At 38.6% G+C, this 24430-nt stretch overlaps 1 protein-coding gene across 6 annotated transcripts in view; it reads right to left on the minus strand.

Moving 5' to 3' along the window:
* Positions 1-24430, minus strand: part of MAPK10 (mitogen-activated protein kinase 10) — a 138063-nt gene that overhangs the window by 87661 nt on the left and 25972 nt on the right. For all 6 annotated transcript variants that reach the window (XM_056490560.1, XM_056490564.1, XM_056490563.1 and 3 more), the window contains one exon: positions 1139-1295. The gene's annotated coding sequence lies outside the window, so the exon portion shown is untranslated. The remainder of the gene's footprint in view (positions 1-1138; positions 1296-24430) is intronic.

The raw sequence follows: 24430 nt of genomic DNA on the forward strand, positions 1-24430 counted from the left end.
AAAGATCTTTAAGTTCAAACATTAAAATTCTCATTTATTCCAATTTCCCATGCATTCATTTGACATGCAGCCAACAGTTGTACCTCCAGAAGCATCAGCTCCTAGGAAACTGAGTTTACCCCGTCACATCCCATATGAACTTAATTGACTATGTTTATCAAACTAAAAGGACCACAAAGAAAAAAATAAGTTAAACTAAATAAACCACTCACCAAGTAGGGATAAAAAAAAGTAGGCTACATATACAAGAATGCTTTGTGATTTTCTGCAGCTGTTCTCAGCATTGCTTAGCAAAATAATTTAACACAGAATGTCATTCAGAACTATCTTTAGTCCTTCTCAGTGTTTAGCACATTATAACAATTAATCATCTTTCATTAATTCATGGGCACTCAAAGATGACCCAAGAACAGTCACATTGTACTGGGTACTACTAAATCATCTTTTATATTAACATTTACACTATTATTCTACTTAATACTACACATCCATACTACATAGAGAATTTTACAAATTTATTGAGGCCTTGATTTTGGAAAACAAAATTAAATACAGGCCTAAAGGGAATAGGAGCATGTGCAATATTCTCTAGACTATATATTTACTAGATAAATAAGTGCATAAGGCTTTGCATAGGATCCACAGCTGCACAGTCATTCTTGCAGAAGATAAATAATATTAGAATTAGATTTAATTGTGAAACTTCACTGTAAGATATGCAGCTAAATAGGTCAGGTCTACCTCCCCATGCTATCCACAGCTGTCACCTGTATGCCATTTTCATTTAATATGTTTTCCAGGATTCACTGAATGGGCAAATCAAAACCTGTTCTGTCTTAACACATACAGGCATTTTTCATAAATCAATCTATGGTCACAACCAGCTCTCCCTCAGAGGAGACAGACTAAAAACAATGTGTAAAACCAACAAACAGAACATTTTTAGAAAGCATTTATTTTCCTGCACTAGTTTTCTTCCTATTACTTTGCATGCAATTTATACAGTATGCCCATCACAGCCTAATACCAACATTTCACCAACACGTAACATCTCCTAGCAGTCCCCTTATTTTACAGGTTATTTTCCTTTTCATGAAGCTTGTTCTCATCAGTAATTAGGTGGCCTTAGATGCCTTACCAGGGGTAGGACAGTCTGACAGCGAAGTTTTACATTTTGTCCAGGTGACACACTTGCAATTGCTCTGAGGTCTTCCTGGGGCGAGCTGCAAATCTGGGGACCACTGCTCAACAAACGCGGTCTGTCGGAGTTTCACCTCTGTCCCAGTGGAAGACAGCTGTCAAAGGAGTCAAACACAGGCAGGGTTAAGGAAGCCTGAGCTGGTCTGATTTGGGACAGTCAGCTCATTTTGGGGCTGTTTGCTCCATTTTACCATGCTCGAAGTCAAAACAGCACAGATACCAAGTCCATTTTCTCTCATTAGAGCAGCTGGGTTTGTTAAACCCTCTGCAGTTTTTCTAAGGTCAGTCCTTTCATGCACTGCCACAGTCTGTTGGATTGAAAAAGCCTGGAGGTCACTGTAATGCCTTGTGACAGTCAGAGGCTGCAATACCTGTCAGAGGAAGAGAACATTTCTGTTGCTATGGACAGAGAACTCTCTGAAAGGCAAATAAACAAGAAATACATTATTCCTTAAATGCACCATTAGACAAGTTTAAGGGTCCACATCCTGGATCTTCTTTCTGCACACAGACTTGAAGGCTTATGTGAAAAGGACAACTCCTGGTCTGGAGAAATAAACTTTCTGAGGAGAGGTAAATTAAAACTGCCAAAACATTAGTGTTGAAGTAATCAGGACTAGAAATTTAAGGGAAGAAATCAATAAAATTTTATCAGCAGTGTGTCTGTGAGGAGAGGGTACATTAGAATGATGTATTGCTGTCCACTCTTTAAGAATAGTACTGACACTTCAATTTCTACCAAACTAATGACATTACAAGAGCTGTTTACCAACCTACCTGCCAACTGTGCATTTCCATCTTTCTCTTTTGGCTGGCTGTCCTGAACAACTGGAGAACTCTCATAATCTACAGAATGGGGCAGGGAGGACAAGGGCAATTAATAGCCTTGCAGCTTCTCCCTTTTACTCATTCCACAGGATGCTTAAATGTCACTTTCATGGAGGACTTGGCAAAATGCACACTTCAGACCATCACAGGGCACATTTACCTCCAGCTGTCCTTAGGTTCCTACAAAGGCTTGTACTGTGTGCCACATCTGATTTAGGATACAAACTTGAAAAGGAGCAAACAGCTGTTTGAGGCCTTTAAGACAGCCTTAAATGATAGTGAAAAACAGGATTTGTACATTCAAGAGTCTCTGCATCATCAAAAAACAGTATCCATGATCATATCCTGCTTTCTACACAGTCACGAGTAAGCCTGTGCCACAAACCACTGCGAAAAGTTGAGAGTAGATCAATAACCTTTTCTTTCCTTTCCTTTTTTACCCACTTACAAGGGATTTTATCACTATTTTGAGTTAGATTCTGATATTCCTGATAAGAGTGCTATAAAAACACTGCTGAAGAAGACACCAGTAAATTATCCAATCTATATTCCTGCCCGACAGCAGGATCAACTGTAATTATTTCTGACAGATATTTTCATAACTTGTTCTTCACAATGAAACATGCCCTTGCAATTTGCATTACAGTCAGTGGAGAATTCCTGTTTACAAGGAATAAAATCCAAAGCATCAGAAGAACAGTGCTCAACAGTATGCAAGGCTCACAAAGAAATGCAAGAATTCACAGCAAATTTATATACCAATTTAATTGCTGGTAGAAAGGTTAATCAGGGTTATGGCCACTCCCATGATGTTTTCCTCCAGAAAGTTTGAGAGCTTTATCTCTTAATGAAGAGCCTGTGTGTTTAGTATCCTCTTGTGTCAGTTGCTTTACACATACCAAATATCTTCTTAAACAGCCACTGCATTTGAATTACCATAATCTGATGAAACAGGTCTAATCAACCTGACCAGAAGAGCTCAATGAAATTTTATGATTTGCCTCTGTTTCTTTTACAGTGTATTATTATAATTTTAGCTCCTTTTTCTCTGTATAATCCAAACAATGCTCAATTAAAATGGTGGTGGTTGACTTTAAACAGAAGTTCCTACCTCAAAGATACACCAAAAGACAAATAAATTCATATTTGTGGATTACTATTCCCACATTACAGCCTGTAAGTTGTAAAATGGCCCACTCTTCTCTGAGACATACATCCATCTGATCTACAGTAGAACTTATTTTCTCCCAAATTAACTACTAGCCATTTACTACCAAACAATTTTACTGGGTTGCAGAAAGGGCATAAGCTCTGGACTAATTTCAGTGAAGTTTAGAAATTAAGCCTATCTCATTTAGTAGAATTCTCTTCAGACACAAAGAACCAGCAGCATTTGCTGTCAAACTGACATCTGAAGGTGAAACAGAGCACATAGTGCAGTGTTTGGGATTTTGGGACATTGGGGGTTTTTGGTTCACAGAGCTTACCTGCAGTCCTTGAATGGTTAGAGAAGATCATCAGATCTTTTTCTAGTCTAGCCAGCATGTGCTGTTCAATAGCTAATCACTCCTGAACAACATTCAGCCATGATGTAAAAAATAAATCTCTATCCCATTGTTAAGCAGGATGCAGTTTATTAGTCCATATGTTGAAAGAGATGTACAAATGAAATTCACAGCAGCAGCAATAATGAACTGGATGTATAAAAAGCAAGATGGATGCCTCCAATTCTCAAACAGAAAGGCACATTATACCAGCCACAGAAAGATGTTTCCATTTCCAAGACCTTTTACTGCATTCATGCCTAGTCCCAGCTGCATTTCAAAGAAGATAAAAATAAAATTACTTGTGCACTACACCAGCTCCACAGTAGAAGCACTTCCATGCCTGGGAATGGAAGAGACAACTCCTGAATCAGAACTTGTCAAAGACATACAGGGTCAGCAGGGCACAGAGCAGCTGTCACTGCTGACAGGATGGAAACTGAATGGGCAGGAATTCTGCTTTGAGTTGGAACAGGAGAAGGCAAAAAGGAGAAAAGGTATGTGGCCTGTGCAAGTTCACAGAATTTATCACAAGTCTTAGATAAATTTCAAGGCTCTAAAGGGAAGACCAACACTACCATCAAAGATGCAGAGCCCTGTTGCATCTATAAATAATTCTCAGCAAAAGAAAAGTTTTGATTATTTTCTTAAATCCATAGCACAGTGTAGCCCTCCCAATTCCAGGTGTGTGCTGTCCTCCAAAGGACATGATCCACTGCCCAGCATGACCAGCCTTTGCTCACTTCTCCTTTGCCTACTGCAGCTATTGCTGTCAAGTCTTACCATGGTATCACAAACTCCAATGGTATTCATTGCTTTTCTCAGAGCTTCAGATTAAGAATTTTATCTTTCATTTAAAAGATATTTCTCTCCCTCATAGTTGCAGAAAGGCAACAAAGAATACATCCAATAGCCTCAGAAGGTCAATAAAGAAAGATCATACAAAGACTTCATTTAAGAACAAAATGACACAGTAATTTCTTGCGACTTCAACTCACAGTTTCTGAGTAAATGGAGATAAAACCCCACTTTAGAAAGGAAAGGCAGACCTAGCATGAGCTTATTTAACCAACATTTAGCTATAATTCAAATAGTTTCTTGTCTTGAAAAGATGCCTTCCTCTAACACCAGTTTCCAAAGGAAACGCCATCAGTTCCTGCAGTGGGAGGAAAAGCAGATTCATTGGTGACTGGTGTCAGTCACTGCCAAGGAAGGCTGAATCACTCTACAAGAGTTAAGAGCCCAAGCAAAGGCATGCCAGCAGAATGGACAATTAATCTGCTGAGAGAAATTACCACTGACAGAAAATTCTGCAGCATTAACTAAGAGTCAGCTTGGTGTAATGCAGAGCCAAAACACAGACAATATCTCATCTACACTGTGACCAGGAGCACTGCACAGCAAACATTTTTAAAAATTTTGTCAGTGTATAAATCTACTGCAACCCTTATGAATACATACAAGACAAGTTGGGGGTTGTGTGCTACTGAAATCTTCTTGGCTTAATTTGAGAAAAAATTGCACATGTGAAGGAGCAACTGCAGGGCACTGGCTTACAGGGGAGGACTTTACTTGCCAGAAATTGCCCTGGTGTATCAGAGACACTGCAACAAGAGATTTCAATGTATTTGTTTTATGCAAACATGACCAAGTGACACAGAACACCGAAAAAGAGCGAAGAAAAGACCTGAATAAAAAGTGCAAACCATTTTCAATAGTAAGAGCTGACATCCAGTTTCTCTAGACAACTTTTCAGTTGATGCTGCAACAACTGGCTAGAATACAACTTGTACACTGTCTGTCTAATTGTCCTCCCAAATTCTGGCCCATGTCAAGTATCCGAGCAGCTACTGATGTGAAACTTGATGATCAGAATGACTGCTTAACATTTAAGCATGAACCATAGAATCCTTGAATGGTTTGGGTTGGAGGGAACCTCTAGGAATCATCTGGTCCATTCTTCCTGCTGTGGACCAGGACATCTTTCTTTCTTTCTATGGCATTGGCTAAACCAGTCTATTTCAAAACACATTATTGTGAATTAGTTAGGAACTTCTATCACTCTGCAGAGTTTCACAGTAGAATTCTTTTTGTCACAACCATTACATCTGGTAAAATTACTGCAAAGTGGGTGTCAGATCTAATGCTGAATTGCTCTGACCTAGAGAAACTATGAAGCACCTGGTAGTGCAGGTAATATAAGAGCTATTAAGAATAAAGATTGGACAAAATGTTTGGAAGATATTCTTGACAACATCAATAGGTCATGTTTATTAACCAGCACAAGAGTTGAATGCAGTAAAAAATAGAGCTGTAAAAGCTCATTAAAGATTGTATTTGGTTTGATTTCCAAGAGGCAGTCACACACCTTGGTTTTGGGCTGAGAGTTTGTGGCCTGGTTTTGGACAGAAGTCTTTCTTCTAAAAATAATTTGATCACTTTTCACTAAGGAGAAAAAAAAAAAAAAAAGGGGAAACTGGGTTGGAGAGGTTAATTTCTAAAAAAATGTGTTTTATTACATTTTTCATTGGTTGGTTTGAGTTTTTTAAATAAACTTAAAACAAATAGCATAAACCTTGGATTCCTACATGTGCTTTTGAAAAGAATGGCCTGACAGACTGAAGGACCTCACCAGAAGTGAGGGCAGAAAAAAAGATTTCTTTTGGCACTGCCTGTCAGCTTCAGAGAGAAGGAAACCAAGGTTTAAGTACAAAGGACTTAGTATCAGAAAAAATATACATAATCCAAAAATTTGAAATAGCTTTGGTGCTCAAGCTGCCTGAAGTCCTACAGGTCAGGACATGTCACTATCATAGCACAGCATAATTGTGATGGTGACAAAACTTTCTGAGATTTTCTATACTCCCATACCTGCAAGGCATGCAGTTGTCTGCTGAGGAAGGAACATGTTTCCTTTCTGAGTACCAAAATTCACTCTGCTCCACTAATGAGCCCCTCCTTGTGGGCCTGCAGCTGCATTCACAGTCCTAATGATACACCACATGGAGTATGGAGCACAGTGATTTTGCACTGCAGGAGCATCCCCCTTTATATTTATATAGATCCTGTAAGTGTCAGAAGTCACAACTATACACCTGGGATAAGCTACAATTCTCTCCAGTTCCTTCAGTTTTTTTTTCCTCTTACAACATTCACAGCCCAATCAGTGCTGGTCTTATCTTGGAGGGAAACATCTGTTTAAGTGTCTCTACTGAGATTCCTTCACTTCTCTTCACACTAAATAAGTTTTGAACAAGCAAAGTATTCCTCTTCAGTCAGCTTCATGCTTGAAAATACTGTGAAAATACTTTCTTCTTCAAGAAAGATGGTGCCTGAAGGAGACAGAGCCACATGGTGTATTTAATTACAAATGTGAATGTGGCTTCAGATCACGAAAACACCATACTAATGCCCCATGTTTCTCATTTCATGTCAACTCAAGCTCAGTATCTACCACTGTGACAGACTTCAGAAATGACATCCCCCAGGCCATTAGGTTTCACTGCAAACAGACAGATGTCTCTGCTTACAGCACCCAGAGCTCTCTTACATCCTCCATCTGAAAAGACTTCAGCTCACATGTGCACATGTGTTGATTCCTTGTCCCTCCTGAAACCTTGGCACAAAGCAGCAGCACTACTTGCCAGCAGTGCAACACCTGAGATTTCCTAGGCTGGCAAAATGCACCACAAATTCTAAGTGTAATCCACATAAAGAAAAGCTCAGATTAGTAGATGTGTACAGATTCATTAATGGGCAGCAGTCCTTGCAAGCATGTCTTCACATAGTTACTCAAATTTCTGTAACTGTGGCAAGTGTATGCAATCCCATGTTTGATTCCATCCACCTTCTGTGAAATGCTGTTCAGCACTGGTTTTCAGACAAGATATGTTCAAGGAGCTCACAGAATGAACAGCCAGGAGATACTGATGTCTTTGCAAGAACCTCCAACATCCAGTTATCACCAGCTGCAGGCAGGGAAGGCTGAAAATGACAGCATTCAGAGACTGGACTCATACACAACTGTTTTCTGACATAAAGTTCAGAGGCACCACCAGCTCTGGAATACCATCAACTGCAACATGGAGATGGTAAGGTGAAAAACATATCCATGAAATTCTCATTTCTTTATCTACTGTGCAAAATCAAGTATAAGGAGGTCCATAAGCAGGTTGGAGTAACTACTGTACTTGGCTCAATGGCCATTCCATAAATAAACATTAGAAAGGCACTGTGAAAATTTACTGAGGTACACAGGAAGAATTCAGTTAGCATTTTTTCTCAAATTTGATGGGATAGTTATTTTAATATCTTTCCTGGATTTACAGCTACTTCTCTCTATATACTGCTAGATGACTCATGCTGAAATTGAATCTACAGCATTTCTAAATCCTGTCTGAAAACTGCCAGTGCTGCAATTTGACATGGCACACTGGAGGACACTGTGAAGTTTAGGGACAGAGTAATAGGGACATGAGAGCCAACCCCCTTTGAAAAGGAAGATGTTTGATGGTTTGGCTCTTTCCTTTGTACTGGACCTGGACATGAAATCCAAATGCCTTCAGGTCTCAGAGAATGGCCAATTTTTGTTATGAATCCCATGTCTAAAGTCAGGTCTCACACTATCTGTTGCAACATTGAAAGCAATCTTCACTCCCACAACAGGTTTAGCATTCCTGCATTGAATTATGAACAGTTTCAGAGAGATGCAGGTTCAGCTTTGAAAAAGCCATCCTGAGCACTGCTAATAAATCATGGAATCACAGAATATCCTGATGTGGCAGTGACCCACAAGGATCACCACAAGTTCAGCTCCTAAAACAGCCATGGTAGAATGCAGTGGGAGCAGCACCAGCTGGGCATCCACCCATTTTGGTGCAGTTCACAGTGAGCTCCACACTGCTGGGACTCTCCTCTTCCCAGCACACAAATTAGCTGATTTAAGGCCATTTACATGTGCACTAAAAACCTGCACTGGCTACAGTGTAAAGATAAAATTAACATATACTAAATAAAGGATATAGCCAGTTCAGTACATCACACAGTCTACCTAAAATTTGTAGATGCTTCACAATAATTTGGTTTTCCCTACACTTCACATATGGATAAATAGTTTACATAACTGGCAATTGTGGAAAAAAAAAGACAAATATTAAGAATATTAAATATTAAAAAACAGTAAAAGGAAAAATAAATTAAAATAGGCAAAGTCTAATCAATGAAATCAATGTACCTACAAATTTTGAAAATGAAATGGGACCTGCAATGACTAGGCATAGAAGAAAATGAGGGAAAAAGGAAGCTCATTGTTTTAATATTTTATTCTTATCAACACCAAACAAGCTTGTCTAGTCAACAGAAATGAACAGTAATGCTGCAACATTAAAAAATTAATTATCTAATTAGATAAAATATTGGTTAATATTAGACAAGATATTTGCACAATCAAACTACTGGATGGAGTCTGTATGGATACAAATGTATCTGTAAGGCAACATTTATTTTCCATCAAAAAAACCCAACACTATAAACAAAACCAACACAACAACTGAGTCCATAAGAATGAAAGGAATGCAACTAAACACAAAGGGAATCAGTACAAGTAGGAGGCTGCTCTCACCTCCAAAAGGCTCTAGAATTACTTCAGGTTTTCATAGAGGCTACAGTTCAGCATGTTTAGTAAAGAAGGTAAAAAAGTGTCACCATGAAACTAAGTTTTCAAACAAAGAAGAGCCAAGTACTAAACAAAAGAAATTACTATCCACAGTCTCAGCCTGGAGAAGACACAGAATATCTCCCAAAAGCGCTCACACTCAGAAAAAATTAGCTAGCAGTGGCTCAAAATGAGATAAATCTTTGTGTACAAATACTGACAGCATTTGTTGATCCCCATTTCCTGAATATCAGAGGCATCTTGTCTTTGGTTTACATTATTTATAAAAACCACAAGATTTCTTCCTCTCATAGCAGAGAAGCTTTCTGTGATTGATATAGATGTTTCAATCTTAGGAGTAATTTTTTTGTGCCAGTTCAGTAACTTCATTTCTGGTTGTACAACCAGAAAAATCTCAAAAAAATTACTGCAGTTGACATTTTGTCTGGTAATGAGTTATTGTAGTCAATAGATATCTTTCTACTGATTTCACTGGGCATTGGATTCTTTCATTAAAAGGTGTTCTGCTTTGCAATAAAGGTCTCATATTTATGGCACCAACCTAATAGCTTTTGGTTGTTTTACTGTCCAGATTCAGCAAAGTAATTAATCTGGACCACTCTACTTCCCTGATGGATATGCTTAAGGACTTTGTGCAACAAATCCAAGATATCAAAATGAAAATTGCTTAACAGATAAACTGAAATTTAAGCTAAATCATCCTTATGTCACAACCTCAAAAACATTGTCATTTTAAGAGGAACTTATCACCACTTAAAATTACATAATATCCAAGACCAACCAACATATTTTAGTCAAAGCTGTGTAAGATGAAACAAAAGTAAAATAAATTAGAAACTTCTGGTTATTAACATGTTTACCTAAATCAGTGTGGCAATACTGAGTGAGATGCAGCACTAGGTCCTCGTCCCAGTTAATCACCAGAGGAAAGAAGGAATTCCATACAGGAATGGAAAATGTTTTTCAACCCTGGCACTCCCCATTGCTCTTGTGATACTGTGAATAGATGGAGACTGAGTCCTACACTTCAGCACACTTCTCTGGGCAGCAAAGCCACCTGGTGAGCCTCTGTCCTCCTGCACTGATTGTGAGCTGCTGCTGAAAACAGTGGTCATATTTTTATGGTGAACTATTTGTTATTTGCTTATTTATTTCTTCTAGGCCCTTAACTGTCATGTCAGGATCACAATCTCATCTTTCATTAACTATATATACTCACAGTGAAGTTATAGAATGAAATATATAATATATTAAGTATATTTATATACACCTTTATTTATTTATGTAGACCTTTAAGGATATCACAGATTTAGATTATTATGCCTTATTTCATTTTTCTTTCCCCAGGGTTCAAGAGTTTAAAATGCAAAATAAAACAGCTTAAAACAATTACTGAAAGCAGATGCTGCACAGCAACCACAAGATTATAAGAAACTGCAGTATATCCAGTTGCCTTGGATGTCCCCAAACCAAAACACTAAGTTAGGTTCACCAAGCAGGTTTTTACTGCTGGACATGTGAAGCAAAGCCCAATTCCACATCACTGACCTAGCATCCCCAAAAAAGCCCTAAGACACCACAAACAAATTGCAAACAAGTTAAATGAAAACGTCTGCCACTGGTGATTTTCAAAGTTGCATTTCTAAGCCACTTTTGCAGTCTCAAAGGAATTTTTCTTAAGTTTTTTTTTTAATGATTTGAGAGTTTATAATGTAACTAGACACAGTTAAATACTAGTCAGCCTCCTGCTGCCAGTGTCTGCATGAAGCATAGGTGGAGAAATGTGAATGAATAACAGTGCTTCCTGAAGATCTGCCTCCTCTTCCACCCTTTGAAAAATTAATTTGCACAAGAAAAGCAGCAGGATATCCAAAAGCTGAAATATCAAAGTGAATTTACTGGCTCACATTTTCATTTAGCTTTGGTCAGAACTCTGGTCCCCTCTCAGTTCATTTCACTGTCTGACTCTCATCCCTCCTTGACATAGTTGCCTTCACCAGTTTGTGATCTGTGGTCACACATGAAGGCTTTTTTAGCTGTGCTGTGACCCTTACACATGCTCAACAAGATTCAATTCTCACATTACTACTACTTAGAAAGGCCCTCAAAGAGCAACTGTGTGGAAATATAACCTTGCTCTGTAGTGCTTTCCTTTTAATTATGCCCAAAACTCACTCATTGTTCTAAGTCAGTACATGAACTGCCTTAGAACCCACAAGTCACAGTCATAGAATGGTTTGGGTTGGGAGGAACCTTAAAGATCTTCTTGCTCCAAACCCCCAGCCATGGGCAGGGACTCCTTCCACCAGACCAGGGTGTTCAGACCCCCATCCAGCCTGGCCTTGAACACCTCCAGGGATGGGACAGCCACAGCTTCTCCAGGCAGCCTCTTCTGATGTCTCTCCAACGTCACAGTACAGGATCCAGTGTGCACCTGATCCCATTTCCCCATCCAATTCTCACCCACACATGACTCTCCATGGGTACCAATGTAACCAAGATCAGAAGAAATTAAGGCCTGAAGGACAAGACTGCCAACTGTAAGGCTATAGTCAGATTGTTTACACCAGCAAAGAATTTTATTTTAGATTGCATTCAGTAAAAAAAGGCAGGTCAGTCAAAAATGTAACTGGCTGACCTAGAAACCATGCACCACAGTCAGGTTTTTTTTACATCTCTTTCCATGGGTTTATGTTCCTGGACAAAACTTAACTCATAAGTGTTCTTACAGCTGACATATTTAGACAAAATTCCCTATGTATGACACATTTAATGGGCAGTGTTTATAGTATTTGCAGCATCCTTTGCCTCAAAGTACCTAAAGACGCATTTTCACTAACTAAAAAAAAAAAAAAAAAAAAAAGCTTTTCATTTTCAGTTCAGAAATCACAGGTTACAATGATTGAAGAGAGCTCTGTCTCAGTAATTCCAGTTGGCTCCCCCATCAGCACAACACAACATGACAGCTTTCACAATGCATCACCTTCCTTACATACAAACACTATCTTTCTGAAGTTCTGCCAAGAAGTTTGGCACAGTTGCCAGCCTGGATTACAAGGAGACCACTGCAGCACTGACTTGCTCAGAACAGAATGCTTTTTGGGGAAGTCCATCAGTAAATAAAAGATAACAGGTAAAGCACAGTCACAACCATGGGAGTCACCTAATTACAATACATCCAGCAGACAACCTTTGGTGCAAAAACAGTGAGCATCAGCAGTTGATGCTCCAGCCTCACTGCCACCAGTGGCAAATGCTGCACCAGCAGCTCTTTCTAGAGCCAACCCAAGCAAAAAAAGACAGGAGCTGTGCCCCACAGCTGTTATCCAAAATGGCATTAAGTTGTACAGCAGTAAAGAACAAACATGAATCAGACAATGACAACAGCAAGAAGCTGAACCATAGCTCAGTTGAATCAAGAATAGATAAATATACTTTGTTTTTAATGCTAAATATTGCACAGTTGTTACTGCTGTTAATGACACCAACTCCTATTTTTGCCATGCTGATCAAGACAGGTCAGTGCTTCCCTGAGAAAACATGGGACCTTTCAGATGTTTGGAGCTGCAAAGCTCCCTCCCATTTCTCCTCACCTCAAACCTGTATAAAAACACTGTCAGAGCTCCCAGTTGGTAAACAAACTGGTTTAACAAGCTGAGGGTCACTAGATCTCCCCAGTGCTGCCCTGATATCACACACTTTGGTTGATATGGGCTGCCCATCAGTCAGAGTTATAGCCTGCAACACCAAAACACAGCCATAAACCACAAATCCAGAAATACAAGGTAAATCATGAGTGTTTCCATACTGAGTAGTGTTAAGCTCTCAGTGAATTGGCAGACAAGAAAAAAAAATAAGTTAATTTTTTAAAATAAAAGAACTATTTTTTTCCTCAAAACAACAGAAAAGGTAAATAATTTTGTGTTTTGTTTTTGTTTTTTTTTAAGAGAAAGTCTCTTCAATGTCGACTCTCAATGAATAAAATCAATCTTCTAAAATTACAGAAGACAAACAGAAGAACTCTTTAGAGCTTCCTGTATCCCCCTCCCCACCTCTCAAACCTAACTATTCACCAACCCCTGAGAAAATATTTGTCTCCTTCATGGTACAAGCACATTTTCCAGAAATAACATATTTGTGTTGCCTACATCCTCCATTTCCAAATTCTGCATTTATATTCTTGAAATGTCTCTTATTGAGCTTCTTTTAACATATTTTTGTGTGTGTTTCTATTAAAGCCAATGATACAGCATTTTTTATTTTAAGCAGTTTTCCACCCTCTTGCGTGTTTCTATGAACTATAAAGGAACTTTTGGAGGCACACAGTGTGAAACTGTTAAAATCACCTATTTTGGGCATGCTGATGTGTCAACAAATTTATGTACACCAGAGAACTTCCTGGAAAATGCCTCTATAATCTTTGGGAGAAAAATACTATCCTTTCATCTAACTACTGTATGGTTTGGTATTTGAGGTATATGTAGATGACTATAACCCTCTTTCTGAACAAAAAGCTTTTCTTAATTCAGCTTAAAGATCACTTTCTGTCTCCTTGTTGGCTGTTTTCTATCCTGTTAGCTCTTCTCAGAGCATGTAATTTCTGATAATTTCTGTTTGCTGCAGCACAGGAGACTGAGGAATATTCATTCAAACTACAAGAAAATCCCTACTGTTCCCACGTGGGCTTTCTCTTTAGATCCTATCTCTGCTCTTCTATGATTAGAAACTTCCAGCAGCAATCACACTCAACAAGCACCAGTGTGCTCACTGAGTTTCACCAGTTTTCTGCCCATCAGTTAACCTCATTAAGATCCCAAGTCCTTTGTGAATTTTATTTAATCAAGGTTTTATTTAAAGACTCACTTCAATAATATCAGCTGTAAAATGAAGATTCTAACTTATGAAGCCTGTTTTAATAATTTTGTGCACAATAAAAACCTTGGAGAAAAAGTTGTCCATCCTGACCCTTCCCATCCATCCCTCTCCAGAGAAACTTGGTGTACCCACATCACAGGCTTTTTTCCCTAAAGCTCATTTTTATGAAGCTGCATTATTTTTTACCAGCTATCTAGACAGATAACCAATGTCCATTTCATGCTGGGTGTTGCACATCTTTGTCCTTCAAGCTTATATTTATCTCCCATTGTTCCTACCACAAACCCTACAGCAAAGAGTAGTCACAAGCCTGCAGTTGTCACAATCCTATAATTTGTCAAAAGCAGTGAAAGCACAATTCTGTACAAGCAGAAAAAAAATGAACTGGACTTCTTTCAGTGAACTGTTTGTCCTTCATCTTTCCAACAATCTGGGCACTGAATTGAAAGATATCTTCAACAGCTTGTAGAACTGAAACTAGAGTAAAAAAAATCTCAGTCACCAGGCAAAGAAAGCCACACTTCAATGTGACTATGAGAAGTAAGAAACTATCAAAAGTAAGAAGCTATAAGCTTGTTCCAAAAAAAGTGAATTCTCTTCTGCTCCCTGCCAGAGGTTATCGAAACCACTTTGAAAAGCTCCCAGATGTTGCCAAGTAAATTTGTAAATTACAGCTGCCAACCCAAATCACTAACAACTAAAAGCAGTAAGGGAAGCCTTCCAGAAATTATTTAATAACATGAAATTATATCTGCAATCACCTCCTTTCTCTGGGATGCACAGCAAGTTGAGCCCTCCTTTGTGTCTGCTTTCTGGAATAGGAGTTCACTGGAGCAGAAATTCCCTTTGTTTTTGTGTCTTGTGCAGCACAGATAGAGGCACCAGAATTCTGCAAATACAGCACTGCAGCAGAACCTCAGCACTAAGCAGCTGATTGTCAAAGTGACTTTATAAACTTAAAACTTTGTTTCTAGAACAAGGGACTTTTTTCAAAGCCTGAAACAGATAAAATCTTTAAACAGCACTTCTCTCCCTCTCCCTGTCCAGGGAAATAATACATCTGGTACAAACAAACTTTTTTCTTGCCCTCTCCCCAGTGTTTAGGAATTTTAGGACAGTTCAAGGCTGGCTGATTTGTTCTTCCACTCTTTTACAATATTACATGCAGCTATTCAAGAGCAATCTAATTAGGAGAAAAATAAAAAGAGCAACTCAACTGCCCTTCTCTACACCTCAAAACTGCTAGAAAACCAATGTGTTTTACTGGCATACCAAAAGAACAAATGACCCCAGACTGCATGGATAAGATCAATCTTTTAGATTCCTTAAGGAAAAAAAAAAAAAAACCACTTGATAAGAAAAAACATCAGGAAGGAAGATGCTTAATTTAATATCTCTGTCTATAATACCTCTTATCCTATTTAAGTAATTTAATGGAGGTGAGGATAGTAAAGGGGGACAATTCCTTTGCTAAGCAAAATGCCAAAGACCTTGTGTAAAGTACAAATTCACCATATTTTGTTTCATAAGAGGGCTGAACAACTTTTAGCATGCTGCATTGTTTTAAATGAAACGAATTCTGCTGAGTGTCATAATCTGTTAGTTAATTCTGGAAATGGCCTGAAGGCCCCTTAGCAAATGCCACCTTCAAAAACAGCAGCTCAGAGAGTCTAAATGCACATCAAACAACCAAAGTGGCCATAATTCAGTAATCCCTTAAAGATGAGCTTTGACACAGAACAAATTACCAGTCTGAGCCTTGGCACAGAAAGATATTCTGAAACTTGCACTTTTTCAGCTGCCTCCTTCTTTGAGATGGTTGTTACCCATCAGTTAAAGCATTTAAAATGCCCTGGTTCAGTATCTGTGTTCAGTATCTGCGACCTGCAGATACTCTTGTACCAGAAGCCAGACCAGAGATGCAACACAAAAACATATTTTTCTATTTTTGCACATCACTCTGGTATTCAAAGCCCCAGAGTGAGCTTATCAGTGTTCCATACCAGGCAGTCAGATATGTAAATGTAGCACACTTACTGGACAGAAAACAGCAAACTGTAAAATGCTACAGGAATACAACAGAAAGAGTCTTCCATTGTAGTAAAGCAGTCTTTAAAGATCCATTGGGAAAAAAATATATTTGAAAAGCCATGAAAGGAAGGGAATAAGACTAGAAGGAGAAGGATATTATTTGCAGCATATTACAGGTGAAACAGTTTCTCATCACCCCAATAAGCACATTCATCAAAAAAACATGTCAAATGTCTAAAATGCAGAATGAATAAGAAATGCACAAACAGAGGATCTTCCTTCAAATAAGTTATTTTGGTGTTTTTTTTCTTCTTGTCATTCAAGTGTTCAAATATAGCTTCAGCTGAAAGTATTAAAAAATTAGGTGGCAATATATTTTCCATTTCTCAGACTATTGCCCAGCTTGTAACCTTTGACATGCCTTGGTGGATACTTTAAGGAATTAATTGGTCTGACTTTACTACAGAGCTGTATTCTTGTAGCTGAGCCTGTTTGTGCAGCAGTTTCTCCTTCCTGGCATTCCTCCTAGATTCTCTTAAGTCCATTACAAAACAGGCAGATGTCCTTTCTTAATGACATTTCTACTCGTGTAGGAATATTGAAAGCTTGTCAACCTTTCTCCCAGGCCCAGACAAAGATATCCTATCATGTCCTTAATGATTCCATCTTTACTGGAATGAATTTACAGGAGTTGCTGCTTCTTTCTCTTTAATTGAATTCCAGAAACAAGCTCTCATACTCAAATGACAGGGAGGGACAATACTGCTAAGGAAATGGTTTTTCACTATTATTAAAATGCAAGGATGTTTTCATTGTATCAAAAAGTAAATTCTTCTTTGTTAACAGGAATAGAAAGATAAATTGTCTGCTTTTCATGTTATTAAAGGATTTGAAGCAAAGGATACTAATTATATCCAGAACATCCTTTCAAAATGGTCCTTTCACAATTTCACCAGTTATCCTAAGATGATAAATTCTAGCCTGAAAAAATTATTAATTAAATTCTTCATACAAAGACATTTTATTCACCATCCTAAACAGAAGTAGAACTCCCTATTCCTCTGCCACCTTACCACTGTTCTTCCTTTCCTATTTCCTTATTTTTTATCATTTTTTGCCATTTTGTCCCAAACCTCTGCTGTCCCAAAATGTGCAATCTTACTAAATGGTAATCATCATTTTAAGGACTGGCTGAAGATGACAGAATGTGAGTTTCTATATTTCACATTTGAGCATAAGCAAACTTGGGGTGTTAAGTTCAGGCATGAGCTTTGGCAAAGGCAAAATAAGCAACTACTTATATTAGCATGGCCCTGGGCACAGTCATTCCCATTGACTCCTCTGCCTGATATGTTTGTGCTCAAGTGCCAGAGAGATTTGTTGCTCCAAACTCCAAAGTTTAACTTAACAGAGTTGAACTTAGCAGAGTTTAACAAACTCCAAAGCTGTAACTCCCAAGTTAGCCTGTATGGAGTGAGGGCTGCAGTGGAAGTGATTCCTACAGCTGCTCTCTGTGCTCCCCTTCCTCAGCCTGACTCCATCAGCTGCAAGAACAGCAATCCTGGCTTTCCAGAAATCAGTCAGGTTCCATCCCACATAATTCTGGTGGCAGAACTTATGTTGTTAACAAACCTACAGCTACCTTTGACTAAATATTTCAGGTGACTCAACTTTGAGACATTCTTTGGATCTTCTTCCAAACATATCAGCCACAGGAACACCACACAGCCTTACATCCTCTGCTATCAGTCCTGTGGAGGCAAACCAGGCTGTTCCAGGATTCCCCACTGAAGACAGTACCTGTAGCTTTCTAATAAAATTTGAATGATGATCTTTACTGGACTCACTAAAACAAAACATGTTAACAGTTTAAGGAAACTACCTTGCCTTACATATAAAGAAATGTTTGGAATAAAATGGTTTCAAAGTCTGACCCTATACCACAAAATTTTCTGTTTTTCAAGAGGAATATCAGAAGACATTACCCAAGCATTTTAAGTTTTAAAGACAATGAGACCATGAGATATATTTGATAAGTTTTCTAAACAACTAGAATACTTAAGTAGCAACAAACAACTTGGTGAATCTGACACAAGTTACATTTACCTTTTACTTAGAAAAAGACCAGCTCCAATAATTTCTGTAGTCAAAATTCATGCTGCTGCTATTACTACCATCCTCTTTCTTATTTCCTAATAAGAAACTATCAAAGCCACCTGTTGTATGCTACTAATACTGACAATGTAATACCCATAATAGAAAATGTATTCTCTATTCCAAAGATGCTTTTCTTTGTCTGCATTGTCTTGATCCAGAAAATTAATACATGTCTAACTTCAAAGAGAACAGTCATTATATTCAGTTCCATGGCATTCCTTGCATGCTTAGGAACTTGCTAGTGTGCACTGATCAAGGAGAGCAGCACACTAAAAATAGAGCAACACTGCATTCCTGAGCTGAAATTACTCACTTTGGGTGGAGATTTGAATTTCTAATTAGTTAGATGAAATGTCATGGCAAAAAGCACACTGTAGGAGAGGGGAGTCAGTGGACAACCCGAAGTACCACTGGATGTGGCAGACTGCAGTGTGATTTTGAATGGAGTCCTGCTGTTCTGTGACTGTTGTGTGTGGTACAACTGCAGGCACAGCAAACCCTGGCTAGGAGAGCCCAGCCTCTGTTCTTTGTGTGGCACCTTGCCAGTCATTATTTGGAAAGCCATGGCTTCCCTGCAGTACTGCTGCCTCCATGATCACTTGCTTTATTTTACTAATTGCTCTCTCTTTTGGGAGTGATGTCTAAACATCCAGTGACAAGTTTCTTCCTCCTTTAGATTCAGGCCATACATCTTGCCCTAGACTCAACACAAGCATTTGCAAAAGCAAACAGGGAACAAAAAATCCCAGGCTGGTCTAGTTTCATTATTTTTCAGTCTGTTTTCTGTACAATAGATGGCTGTACTTTGTTGGTACAACACAAAAAGCCTCGTTTGGAAGGACCATAGGCAATCACAGTTCTGACTGTCTTTAAAATATCATCAGCTGTGCCAAGGGGGCAAAAAAAGCAGCATATGAATAATATTTATATCCCATATCTGACTGTTATCCAGGATAAACTGACCTATCTGTATGAAAACATTAATCAGCCAACTGCTAAGAACTTTTTATTACAATACCTGTAGTCTTCCTTGCTGCTGGTGACAACAGCAAAATGCCTACTCTCAGTTCTAAATACAAAGCTGTCAATCCTGATATTTTGGAATTATAGTAACTTTTAGAGTTTTAGACTACAGAAAACCCATTTTGAATCAAAGCCACTGATGGTAAAAATAGATGCAAATTTGTTTATTTGGCTAGTCTATGAAACCTTTGTATTGCCAGGACAGAAAAATGTGAGCAGAGCATAGCTTTAATCTGGATAAAGAAATATGAAACCATTGCAAATACAGGAAAATCTCTAAATAAAAACACAGCTTACAGATGAATTGGTATATTAATATCTACAGTAAATTTATGCAAATTTATCTTAGCAAGCTTTCCCACAAATTCCACTGTATTAAAAAAAAAAAAAAAAAAAAGAAAAGCACTGATAGTGAAATATATCAAAAATATTTAAATTAACAGACTCTGTGACATTTTCATTTTATTTTCCTACAGGCATTATCCTGAAAAAAAATTATTTCCAAAACATTAGCTAACATCTGCATCTAGTACTGAGAGTTAGAAATTGGAAGAATTAGGAGAGCTAGAAATTATTTCTCAGCATAGGAACATATTAAAATGCAGATGTCAGATAAGGTAGATCTGGCATGTACAACTGAGTGATTTAACGTGTTAAGGAAAATGCAAATGGAGCTTCAAAAAGCAATTACACCTTCAATCACTTCTTATGTGTGAAATACAGTCTACAACAAAGCCCTTCTACAAACAGAGGCATTCTGAAAAGATGACACAGGAAAGGAGGAAATAAAGTACAGTATGACAAACAGCTTGAAATATAATTGACCCAGCCTTAGCACCTTTCTTAACAGAACTTAGCATGTTCAAAATGATCCAGGTGAGGCTGCTTTTACCTGCATGTGCAGTGTAAAAATTCTAATAATCTGGGGCTACTCAGATCATTGGTTTAAGTTATTATTTCACATGAATTTCTCAGAAAGGCTATTCCACCCACAGCAAATGAGTCTGGAAATATCAAACATAAATCACAACATAAATCCACAAGGATATTGGGAACAGTCAGATAAAGAGGCATAATGGAATGCAAAAAGCCATACCCTCTGCAGAGAACACACAGAGAATGGCCAGCAGAGCTCCCTGCTCACTGAGGGGCTGGCACTGCTCCCACCCTCTGCCCACTGCTCCACTCTTCCAGGGCTCAGAGGTTTCCCAACACCTCAGCTCCCAGGCAACAAAGCCATTTGTGTTGCTATCAAAGCAATTCTGGTGGCATAAAAATGGATAGGCACTTACAATTCACAGGGGGCACTTAATTTCAGTAATTCTCTTCATCCTGAGTCAAGCTCTGACTATGTGAACTGCTGCAAGAGCAGAAATCTAGGACTAGTAAAAGACTCACAAATCCAGTGACTTTCCATGGGAGTCTGAGCACATTCAGCTCCAAAGTATTCTTTCTTTGGGAACTCAAAAGTGAGAAATGCTCCAAAACAGTGGAAGCCTTCAGAATCTTGCTTTAATTTTTGCATCTGTTTAAAAAATAAAGGTAGCTTTACAGGTTTCTCATTAAGCCGCTGTGAGGATTCCTAAATGCCTGCATGCAAACAATGTTTTTATAAGCAGATAGTAAAAATAAAAATTATCTGATTTTTTAAAAAAAGTGTTTTAACCATTGTGTATTAAAATAGAAAGTAGAGAGACTTCTTCTTTACCTTTTTTTCCTCCTCCAAAACACAAACTGCCCAGTGAGCTGAAGCTGATGAAAAACAAAATTGGACTATAAAAACCCCAGAAAGATTGAGAGCTAATTCTTATTTCTTTTCCTCCAAGAACAACTCCATAAACTCTTAGCTTTTATCACACTAAGTAAGACCAGATATACAGCAGTGCAAAAGAAACCACAGCATGGACCATATGTCCTGTTCAGATTAATGCTATTTACATTTCCTAAATCACAAACACTTCTAAAGCCCACATTTTACAGCCCATCTAGCACATACACCAGCTATCTGTACACCATGTACATTCATCTAGCCAGACTCACTGAACATAAGCAGTTCTTTGAACATGGAAGCCTTTCAACTTGGCAGCCAAAGCAACATTCCTTGTCTCTTCTCCTGTCCCTCCCAGTGGCCAGCAGTCTCATTTCTCACAGGCTGTGTTCCACAAGGAATTTACTCACTGATCCCTCAGCAGGATGCAGTTTTGCTTTGTTACAAAGGGTGAACCCCAGGAGCTCTCTACACAGTCTAGTCATGTCCCTGCTATTACAGCTTTTCAACTGATGTTAGACATAATTTTAATTTAAGGTGTAACACCTGCTCGGGTTTGGGTGCCTTTTGGAGTGGGGGTTGGGAGGGGGAATAATCACAGTTAATGTTTCATATTTCAATCCTGAACAGCAGATGTTCAGATGAAAGCTCTGAGATATCAATTTGAAATTAACTCAACATTTTCCACTGCTGACAGTGCAACAGTTGCTGATCATTTTAATAGTATTGGCAAATCTTCCCATGTCAATAACCACTTATCTTCAACATAAGTGGGGTTATTTGCTTCAGCTTAGATCCTGAGCTCTCTAAACAGCTGATTAATTACAGTTCTCATCTGTGACAAGGGACTGAGCAGTCTGTGACTCAGTTTCAGTTCAGCAGGCCATCTGACATGCCAAAATTATTTCAAGCAGAAGTGGAAGATCGGATGCCTCACATCCCAGATGTTTTCCATACACAATGACATCACATGCTGAAACTCCACCAAAGTCACTTCCACCCAGAAAACAGGAGTATTCCTTCAGGACATGTGGAGAGCCTCAGGACCTTTCATTGCATCAAGGTTGTACTGCTCAGCAAAAAGCAAAAGTTCCTTTGGCTGAGCTAAATGTTTTCCTATGCTTGCTAATATGGATTTCTGGGATGCAAATTTATCATCAAACCACAACAGAACACAAAGCCCAGGATGCTCTGAACTCTGACTCTGGGATGTCCAATCTTTTCATGCATTACACTTTGAAAAAGTTATTAGTATGAGCTGTGTCTATTTTGTTCTCAGAACAATGCAATGAAGTCCAAAGTAGGTGTGCATGCTGCTGAAATGCAGAAATGTTGCTGATGAGTGAAATGATCAGTAGAGTGGTCAAGTACCAACTTGTAACTCTGTTACTGTCACCTGGTCCAGCTCCATTCACAGACTCAAAAGATCTGGTCTTTAACAGCAGTTTTATTTTTGCCCTTCCTATACTCATTAGGAATATTATAATTCATTGATCCAACTATTATAATTAATTATACTAAATAATATATATGTAAATTATACTTAATATTTCATCAATATTAATTATACTATGTATTATATACGAAAATAACTGTTATAATTAATACATGGGTAAAGACCCAAACATATCAGTTTGAATTGCTTGCAAGTTGTATTTTGTATATCCAAGTGCAGGGAATGCTTGGGAAGTTATGGAAAGCCTCCATCCCTTGGCAGAGATGTACCAGAAGTGGTGTCAGCTGCAGTTTCCTCTCTTTAATGACCCAAACCAGCTCCTTCCTGCAGACTTTACAGCAGGACAGACTGGAAGTCACCATCTTACCAATGCCATTAACAACAGCAGGAATACAGGCAGTGAACAGCAGTCACTGTTAAAAACCAACAGAGCTTGCATTATTTATCACCCCAGCACTCCATCTATCAACTGCCTTCCCTCAGAGTCACCACCAGCCTTGTCACAAAAAAGGGCACAAAGTCTTGCAAAAATTTTACAGATGATCCTGGGATGAAGATCTAACTTTCTCATGGTGAAAAAATGTCCAGAAGCTAAATTAAAAATTCTTCAGATCTTTTAGTCTTGTTTATCTTCTGTATTAATTTAAGGCTATATTAATTTAATTCATTTTTATTTAATCTCAAGACACTGAATTCAGAAACAAATACACCTCACACAATAACATTTTTTTTTCCATTATTCCACATTTGGTTTCATTGACTTCTGTCTCTGGAGCCAAGAAGCAAACAAACACACATGACAGCAGGTGTAAATACGCAAAACCCAGGTGTATGTTAACTACTGCATCTTCTGCTCATTATTAAACCTTGCAGAGGCAAACAGAGCTGGGATGCACTGCACTGAGCATAATAATCAGCATCAGGCCAGGAGGTCGGGTCTCACTCAGAGGCATTTCACAACATTTGAACACTACACCCATGGCAAGAATGTGAATGAGTTCTGTGCCACAAACACACAATTTCAGAGGGACAGGCAAAACACAGTTCTGTCACCTGTGCTGTCAGTCACTGCCTCAAAGCAGCACGTCTCTTGACAGATGCCAAAAAGGGGGTGAAAAAGTGCAAAGAAAAAGAGACACAAAGCAGGAATTTTGGACTGCCCAGTTTACAAAAGCCAAAGATAAAATCACTGCTGTGGACTGGTCTCATAAAGATGTGTTTCCCCAACAGCAAGTGGTGACTGCCTTGGGAGCTACAGCAGCAGCCAGCAGAGCTCACTCCTACCCTCTTCAACAGGGGTTTAATTCTTATGAGTACAAGGAGAAAAACCTTAAAATTACCAGCCCTGTTACTCACAAAAAACAACCACAGACCCACTTCAGCTGCTGGCAGCAGCTGCCATTCCTCTGGAGGGACTGTAAACCACCAGAGTGAGGAATTAGTGCATGGAGCACAAACAGAGGCTGACTGAAGATGCCACAGCAAGACAGAGGAGACAAAGGGATCGTCCATCTGAAATGCTTGCAGAAAAGGCTTTGTGGGGAAGCACAGAATCCAGACAGGGGATGGTATCTTTCTTCACTAATTTCAGTCCCTCTTAATTCCACCCCTGAATTTGCTTTCTGCCTCACAATTCAATGCATTCCTTCTTTCAAGTATTTCTTTCTTCTGTGCCTCATTCTTTTTTCTTTTTCATGGTTTTTTTTTTTTTTTTTTTTTTTTTTTTTTTTAAACACATTTTACAGTTTCCTATTTTTGTTTTTTCTACCCACGCTGCCTACCCCTTTTCTAGTCTGTCTGATTTCCTGGTGATGTCCCCCATGCTAAGTTACCCTGGAAACAAGGAGCAGGATATTTAAATTACAGATAACTCC

Source organism: Oenanthe melanoleuca, chromosome 4 (genome assembly GCF_029582105.1).
Source record: "Oenanthe melanoleuca isolate GR-GAL-2019-014 chromosome 4, OMel1.0, whole genome shotgun sequence".
In the NCBI taxonomy this organism is placed as follows: Eukaryota; Metazoa; Chordata; class Aves; order Passeriformes; family Muscicapidae; genus Oenanthe; species Oenanthe melanoleuca.